The following is an 8536-nucleotide window of genomic DNA, read 5'->3' on the forward strand; positions in this document are numbered from 1 at the left end:
CCCTCTCCCCTCTCCCCTCTCTCTCTCTCTCTCTCTCTCTCTCTCTGTGTATGTGTGTGTCTCTCTGTCTCTCTGTGTTTGTGTGTGTGTGTGTGTTTCTGTCTGTCTGTGTTTGTGTATGTGTATGTGTGTGTAAAATCTAAATACAAAGCTTTTTGGTTCAACCAATTTCTGACCCAATCTTCAGATACTTCATAATCAACATGAAAATGAGACATGAATCCATGTAAAATTACTGAATCATCGTTTGATTTTTATATTAAAATAGCAATTAGCAGTTACAAACTATTTCCTAAACTTCCACCTTTTAATTTAAGGACTGTATGCACCATTATTTAGTTAAACAAAAACACCCATTATAAGCCTTAGAAAAGACCATCATTATCAATGCAGTCTGGTTTCCCAAGGAAAACAAAAGTAGAAGTGTGTCTAGAATTGTAGTCTAGAAGACCATTTAGTCCACTTCCCTAAAAGCCTTGCTGTTGAGTGGCTCTATGTGGTCAGTAAACTACTAGGCCTATGCTATAAAATCACTAAAATAGTCCACACTCTGGATATTTCTTGTCTCCTATTACATAATCAAAATGGCCCATTCTCTCCACCCTAGTTATGTCATTGGCCAAGAATCTTTGAAACCCAGGTGGTGGTGGTGTAAACCTTTAATCCCAGCACTCCAGAGGAGGCAGAGCCAGGTGACTCTCTTTGAGTTTGAGGCCAGCCTGATCTACAGAGTGAGTTCCAAGACAATCAGGGTTATACAGACAAACTCTGTCTCAAAAAAAAAAAAATCTGAGAATCTATTTCCATCCACCAATGTTTTTTTCCAAAAAGGAAAATATATTAGTCCTTCTTAAGCACAAACACATTTTTTTCCTGATTAGAATGTTATGATTAAGCAGAATGAGACAAATAATTCAGGATGCAGAGACCCTAAACAACTATGGAGACATGTCATCTGTTGCTTTTCTATTGTATCTATACAAAGACTGGCAATGTTCATTTGAATAAGCTAACCAAAAAAACATTCCTTGTGAAAACTCATTTACATGAAGTTGCATGTTCCAAAATCTACTAATTAAATGTATTGTAGTTAACATGTTTAAGATAATGAACAAGGTTAGCAGAGTTATGAAGGAAAGAAGAAAGATACATTCTTCCATGTGTAACCTTTTTCACATCACTTGAAAGCAGAAACAACAGTGCTTCCCAATGTACTTCAAGAACCACTCACCATAAGTTTTCTCATCCAAAATTCTCTTGACAGATCAAGGGAACTTGTACTTTAAATCAATTCCTAATCAATTTCCACAGAATTCCACTTTAAATTGCTGGCAGATTACACTTATTTATGGTTCTCCAAAATCGAAGTAAACAAAAATATCTTCACAAATATTGTATTAAAAGCAACAATCTGGAAACAGTGGTCATGCTCCTCCTGGGGCCATCAGGACAGCATGGATATCTTTTGTTAACAGCAGTAGCACAAAACCACAAATAAGAATGGACAAGAACCAGAGCCAGAGAAATGCCTCGGTAGTTGAGAGCACTTGTTGCTCTTCCAGAGGACCCAAGCTTGGTTCCCAGAATCTACATGGTAGCTCACAGCCTCCAGCTCCCTCCAAGTCCTCCATGATCACCAAGCATGCATATGGTACACATTCATACATGTAGGTAAATATTCAGAGACATAAAATACAAATAAAATATTTTTTTAAAGAACGGACAGATGTTAGTATTTTGTCTAAGTGCCACTCCACAGTTACCTGGCAACAGCCAGGTGTGCCTGACTCACTATAAAAGGGGCTGCTTGCCCCCTCCTCTCTCTCTTTTGCTCTTGCCTTCTTGCTCCCGCTAGATTTAAATCTTGTTTGGTCTCTTTTCCATAATTCTGTTTCTCAAAATAGCCATAGAGGAAACCAAAGTTATCCAGAACAATCTTATATAATTTAAAAGGCTATATGCATATCTGAAGATGTGCATCCAACATTCAAGCATGCACTGCAGGGTGTTCAGGACTGAAAGCAGTGCTTCACAGTGAAGAAGTACTAGTGAGCAAGCAAGCATCTCTACACAACTAATGAAAACCAATACCTTGTAAACCAAACAGTGTAAGTAACTCAATATTTTCAAATGAATTTCGAACCCATTTCTTAAGCAGAGGAAAAAGCAAACGATCAGAAATCACTTTTAAACTATTAAAGCAGCTTTTTCAGGTAACTCAATTAAACTGCTATTTGCCAATTAAGGCTCATCCTGAGCCAGAAACAATACCTTCCAGCTGCATCATTAGCGTCTCTAAAATAATGCATATCAGTCGTGCAGCTAACACTAAAATTATTACAGTCTATTTTTATAAAGCTGGTTAATTTATATTTAATAAGGTGTTAATCGAGTATTTGGAATGTTTCCAGTCTTTGGGTCTAATTTGATGTGTTTTCAAGAAGCTTATAACAGGAACTTAGATGGGAAACATAAAGGTTACTTACATACATAAAATACATAAAATGCATAAAGTACAACTTCTTTCAGATTTAGTTTTAACTCAATAAATATGCTTTTAATTGCAGCCCCAAACTAAGCTCTGCAAAGGATATAAATTTACACAAGGTAAGGAGATTCATGGTAAGCACTTAGAGAGAGAGAGAATTATTATAAAAGACTTTAAAGAAAGGATGGGTCCACTTGAGGAAATTGGGAATTATTCCTAGAGAGAGTAACCTTGGTTCAGAATACGAGCCTGAAGAGATGGACCGGATTTCAGATTTCAAGTCTACAGAAACTGTGAGCAGTAAGAACCATATACACAAAGATAAACCAGAAACAGAGTGAAAAGATGTAATTTCTGAGTCCCATACATGATGTGAATATTCAGTCAAAGGGAGGGAGAGGGGGAGGAATGAATGGAGGGAGGGAAGAAAGGAGAGAGAGAGAGAGAGAGAGAGAGAGAGAGAGAGAGAGAGAGAATAAAATGATCAATAGAACTGGAGAGGTGGCTCAAAGGTTAAATAAAATTGGTTGCTTCCAGAGGACCATGTTCAATTCCCAGATTCCCAGTCAGCTCCCACAACAGATGACTCACATCCACCTATAACTCCAACACCAGGAGATCCAATATCTTCTTCCAGCCTCCATGGACACATACACACAATTTTAAAAAATACTTTAAAAAAAATCAACAATCTACAAAACATACAGAAGTTCACACAAGAAGTAGAAGTAGCCCCTAGACATAACAAAAGATGCTTACCTGCTCTTATTAAAAGAGCGCATCATTTCATAAGAATCTACACTGCAATACTCTTTCTTACAAATTCGAGAGACCTGAGTTCTTAAGACTGATGGTTCATCTTACTGCTTGCAAGCCCCTGCCAAATAGTGCTGGAGAGGGCACACTGTAACAGGAAGGCCTCTTGTAGAAAGTAATTAGGAATTTCCTAGAACCCGTTAAAGCACCTATGACTTTCCCTATATATTTCCACCAGGTAGGTCTGCTCTGGAGCTAATTGACAGGTATCTGACAATTTGGGGAAGAGGGCATGTTGAATACATACCAGCAGCATTCAACCTGCGAGATCCGTGTGAGAAAAAGAATCTAACAGGAACACTTGCACTCCAAAGTCAGTAACAAAGTCAGGAAACTGTATGAACACTGATTTCCAAAGTGGTCCAAAGGTGTGACTTTAACAGGCATGCTGACACCACCTGGACTATTTTTAAGCCACTGTGTGTTGGAGACACACATTGAATGCTTTATGAGTCAGGTGATGTAGAGCTTTCCATTTGCTTTGGTTCCCTGAAAAGCAAACCACCAGGAGATGGATAACCAACCCGGCAAAGCCCTGGCTGTAATGGGAGCTGGAGAGGGTAAACAGGAACATACTGCATGTTTTAGACTTCTGTACATGCTTGAAATGTTTCAGTATTACAAATGGTCTTAAAATGGTATTACCTCAGGTATGAGAGTATCAGCTGAGTATCGTGTCCCTGAAAAAAAAAATGAAAATGAAGGATAACACATCATTCCCCAAAAATATATGTTAAAAAGGACAGACAAACTCCAGAAAGAGTTCACTGAAAGGAAAGCATTGAACCTGATTATGTAGGCTCGTTATCCCAGCTACTCAAGAAAAGGTAAAACAGCATGAATGAGATCCATGGCCCTAGGTTTAACTCCCCTGGATGATGACGAGAACAACAGCAACAGGAGGCTGCGGGGCATTGACTTTAACCACAACTACAGTAGCAGTAAGAATGAGAGCCTTAATACAGACAGCACATGTCTAGAAAAGGGGACATAGGCTCGTTCTTCTCACAAGAAGCCTAAAACCCTGAGTGTGCAAACAGAACACACTGCAGGGTCTGGTTCAGCCAAGGGGCTTGGGATGCATCAGGCGTGTCTGCTTTACAAATGAGCAGCAAGCTGAAGGGAGTCCTCAAGCCAGCAACAAACACGTGACCAGACACAGCCCTCACTACAAATCTGCCTCTGGTTACTGCGAGGAAGTAATTTATTACTGCAGGCTACAGGGGGAAGTAGGCACAGACGTGCTGCACATGCCTCTATTGTGAACTATCTCCAGATGTTAGCTCGGATGTCTGAGCAACATCAAAATGTCAGAAAAGCCCAAAGCAACCATTGAATAAACTTGTAGCAAGTTTAAGGGCAAGGATTAGTGTTAGGACAGAATTCTGGGGTTCTCCCCACTGCAAAGATAAACCCCTTCATCTGATTCTAAGAACCCAAAACCAGGAAGTATATCTTCCATCTACTTATTCAATAAATATGTGTGGAGGCTCTGTTAAACTTCATGATAGATGTTAGAGATGAAATAGTCAATACTGTTCATGGGAAACGAGGTTAAAGAGAGGGAATCCTCGCTTCTGATGGGGAGGACCGCTCACACTTTGGGAAGCTTTTCATGAGCCAACTCAGAAGCAGATGGTCAATGGATCTACATCATGAGAGAAAAGCAGCAGGTAGTTTCAAGTTGAGAGCAATTAGGAGCAGAGCGATTGCGACTTGTCAATCTGTAACTGAGAAAATGATCATTTACTAGAAAACAGAGCCTCGAAAACAACTCCATACAAAAGGTAATTTGATCCAAGAGGAAACGTGAGAACAGGGCTGCCCAACAAGAGAAGCTCGGTGTGTGAGACAGACTCTTAGGGGCGAGGGAAGCACTGTGAGAGACTGCAGACTAGACACTGGAGTCTCCCCACCGCAAAGACAAACCCCTTCATCTGAGTCTAAGAACCCAAGACCAGAAAGTATACCTTCCATCTATTTATTCAGCAAATATGTGCTGAGGCTCTGTCAGACTCCTCTGTTTGACAACTCAGACATCAGACCAGCCAGTCATCATATCCTGAGACTCCGTCCAGCTTCCTCTCCCTCTGGGTTATAAGCTAATCAAAAAGTAAAATTTGCTGATGAAGGTATTTTTTCCATTAATTGATTTACTTACTCACTTTATATCCCTGTCACTGTCCCTCCTCCTGTTCCACCCCCACACACATAATATAAAGATTAATTTATTAAATTATTATGTTATCTTTTTTTAAAAAAAAATAAGTACAACTTGAATGAAAAGACATTAAACAGTAGTTGGGGTGAGTGGATGAAGCTGCTGTCACACGTCATGGATTAAATGATAATAGTTATGCCAAACGGGCTACCTATGAGTTGATCAGGGAGACCCCTGATGCCACCCTTCCCCACCCACAAAGAATACAGACAATTGTCACTCCTATTAAAGGCCCAACAAAACTAGACAATATGACTCTAGTTTTTAGGGCACAGGACATAGGGAAATCAAACTGGAACCAGGTTAGAAGCTGGAAGCTTCCTCCCTATTGACTAGCCCATCTGCTGCCACAGATGCTTCGAAGGCTGCTGGGGGAACTGTCACCGGGTGTCTCACTCAGCTGTAGTCCCTGCACACAACACTACCACCCAGCCAGGCAAGATGGGTCCACTGATGTAATAGTGGCATGTCTGCTATGGGAGGTAACTGAACGCTTTCTGGTTGTAAATAAGGCCTGCTCCACAGGAGACATTTCTTTCCTGGTACTGTGAACCTGGTTAAAAGCCAGCGGCTGGGGCTCTCATAGAGCTTAGTGGTGAAGCTACTGCCGTTACATTTTTAAAAGGACATGGTACACCAGTCAAATCGCTTTCTAAATAATTTTGCTTATGACTGTAAGATCGGTGATGCTCTTAGATTTTTCTTTTTTAGGTAAGTTTCTTTTGCAGAGGTCAGCAATAACTGCAGAGACTCATAACTGATAAACAGTGATGAGGGTAAGTGACTGTGAAAAGTTCAATATAATAAATGAGACATCTATATTTGGCCCAGGAAACACCCGGAAAGGGAACAGACAGGATGCTGTGCAATGCTTCTTCTGGGCATGACACTGCCATAGCGTTCTTGAACTCACAACGTTGTGGTGTCTCCATGTAGAAGAATTCAAGTCGATCCATATCTATCACCCTGGATAAAACTCAGGTCCAAGTGAATCAAAGACCTCAATAAATCTGGACACACTACAACTAATAGAAGAGAAAGAGGAGAATTGTCTTGAACACATTAGCACAGGAGACAAGTTCCTGAATACAATACTAATATTTAAAGCATTAATATTAACAATTAATAAATGGGACCTCATGAAACTGAAAAGCTCCTGCAAGGCTAAGGATACCATCAATAGGACAAAATGGCAGTCTATGGAATGGGAAAAGATCTTCACCAACCCTACATCTGACAGAGGGCTAATATCCAAAATATAGCAAGAACTCAAGAAATTAGACACAAACAAACCAAATAACCCAATTTTTAAAAATGGAATACAGAGCTAAACAGAGACTTCTCAACAGAGAAATATCTAATGGTTGAGATATACTTAAAGAAATATTCAATGTCCTTAGTCATCAGGAAAATGCAAATCAAAATGACTCTAAGATTCCATCTCACATCTGTCAGAATGGCTAAGATCAAAACCTCAGGTGACAGCACATGCTGTCGAGTATGTGGAGCAAGAGAAGGACTCCTCCATTGCTGGTGGAATTGAAAACTTGTACAACCACTCTGGAAATCAATCTGATGGTTTCTCAGAAAATTAGAAATATTTCTACCTAAAGACCCAGCCACATAGCTCCTGGGCATTTACCCAAGAGATGCCCCACTATACCACAAAGACATGTGTTCCACTATGCTCATAGCAGCTTTATTTGTAATAATCAGAAACTGGAAACAACCAGATGTCCCTCAACCAAAGAATGGATACAAAAAAATGTGGTTTCTTTATACCATGGAATACTATCCAACTATTAAAAATAAGGACTTTGTGATTTTTACAGGCAAATGTATGGAACTAGAAAATATCATCCTGAGTGAGGTAACCCATAACCAAAAGGACAGACATGGTATGTTCTTACTGATAAATGGATATTAGCCATAAAGAACAGAATACCCATGATACACCCCACAGACCCAAAGAAGCTAAACAAGAAAAAAGGCCCAAGAAAAGATGTGTAAATCTCACTTAGAAGGGGGAACAAATAGTCATAGGAGGCAGAGGGAGGGAGGAAACTGGATGGGAGAGGGGAGAAGGAAGGGAAAGGGGGGTCAGGATCAGGTGTGGGGAGAGACAGAAGAGAGGCCCAGAGGGCAAGGAGAATGAATTAAATCTGCAGCTGCCAGAAGTAGAAGCTGGGGGAATCTCTAGGAAGTCCAGAGACCTACAATGGGGGAGGCTCCCAGAAGTCTCCTGGTCCCAGGAGGTGACCTTGGCTGAGATGCCTAGCAGTGGGGACATGGAACTTGAAGAGTCCACTTCCAGTAACCAGTAATCATTGGACAGAGCTTGTGGAGTCTTATAGAAGAGTTGAGGGAAGGATTGAGAGCCCAGGAGGGGATAGGAACTCCACAGGAAGACTAACAGTGTCAACTAACCTGAACCCCTGGGAACTCTCAAAGACTGAGCCACCAACCAAAGAGCATACACGGGGTGTACCGAGACCCTGTCACTTATGTAGCAGACATACAACTCAGTCTCCATGTGGGTCCCCCAAAAACTGGAGCACAGGCTCTCCCTAAAGCTGTAGTTTGACTGTGGTATCTGTTCCGTAACAGGGCTGCCTTGTCTGGCCTCAGTGGGCAAGAATGTGACTAATCTGTGGAGACTTTGGAAATGGTAGGAAGTATAACTAGAGAGGGAGCCCCCCTTCTCAGAGGAGATGGGGAGGGATGAGGTGAGGGGGAGATGTGCAGACTGTGGGGGGGAGGAGAGCAGCATTTGGGATGTTAATTATTTTAAAAGAAGAAAAAAGAAAATTTGTAAAGCAAGAAAGGAAAATAGAGAACATTGCACAGCCATTACCCTATGGTTAATCCTGGGCATGAAATTCATGGGCTTTATTCATCTCCCCACCCCTACCCCACCCATTAGCTGCAAAAATGTGTCCAGCTTCCCTTCAAATCATTGTTGCTTTGACAGTCAATGCCTACTCTTGACGGAGGGGGGCAGTGTGGAGCTG

This window comes from Grammomys surdaster, unplaced genomic scaffold (assembly GCF_004785775.1).
Source record: "Grammomys surdaster isolate TR1022 unplaced genomic scaffold, NIH_TR_1.0 278, whole genome shotgun sequence".
Taxonomy (NCBI): domain Eukaryota; kingdom Metazoa; phylum Chordata; class Mammalia; order Rodentia; family Muridae; genus Grammomys; species Grammomys surdaster.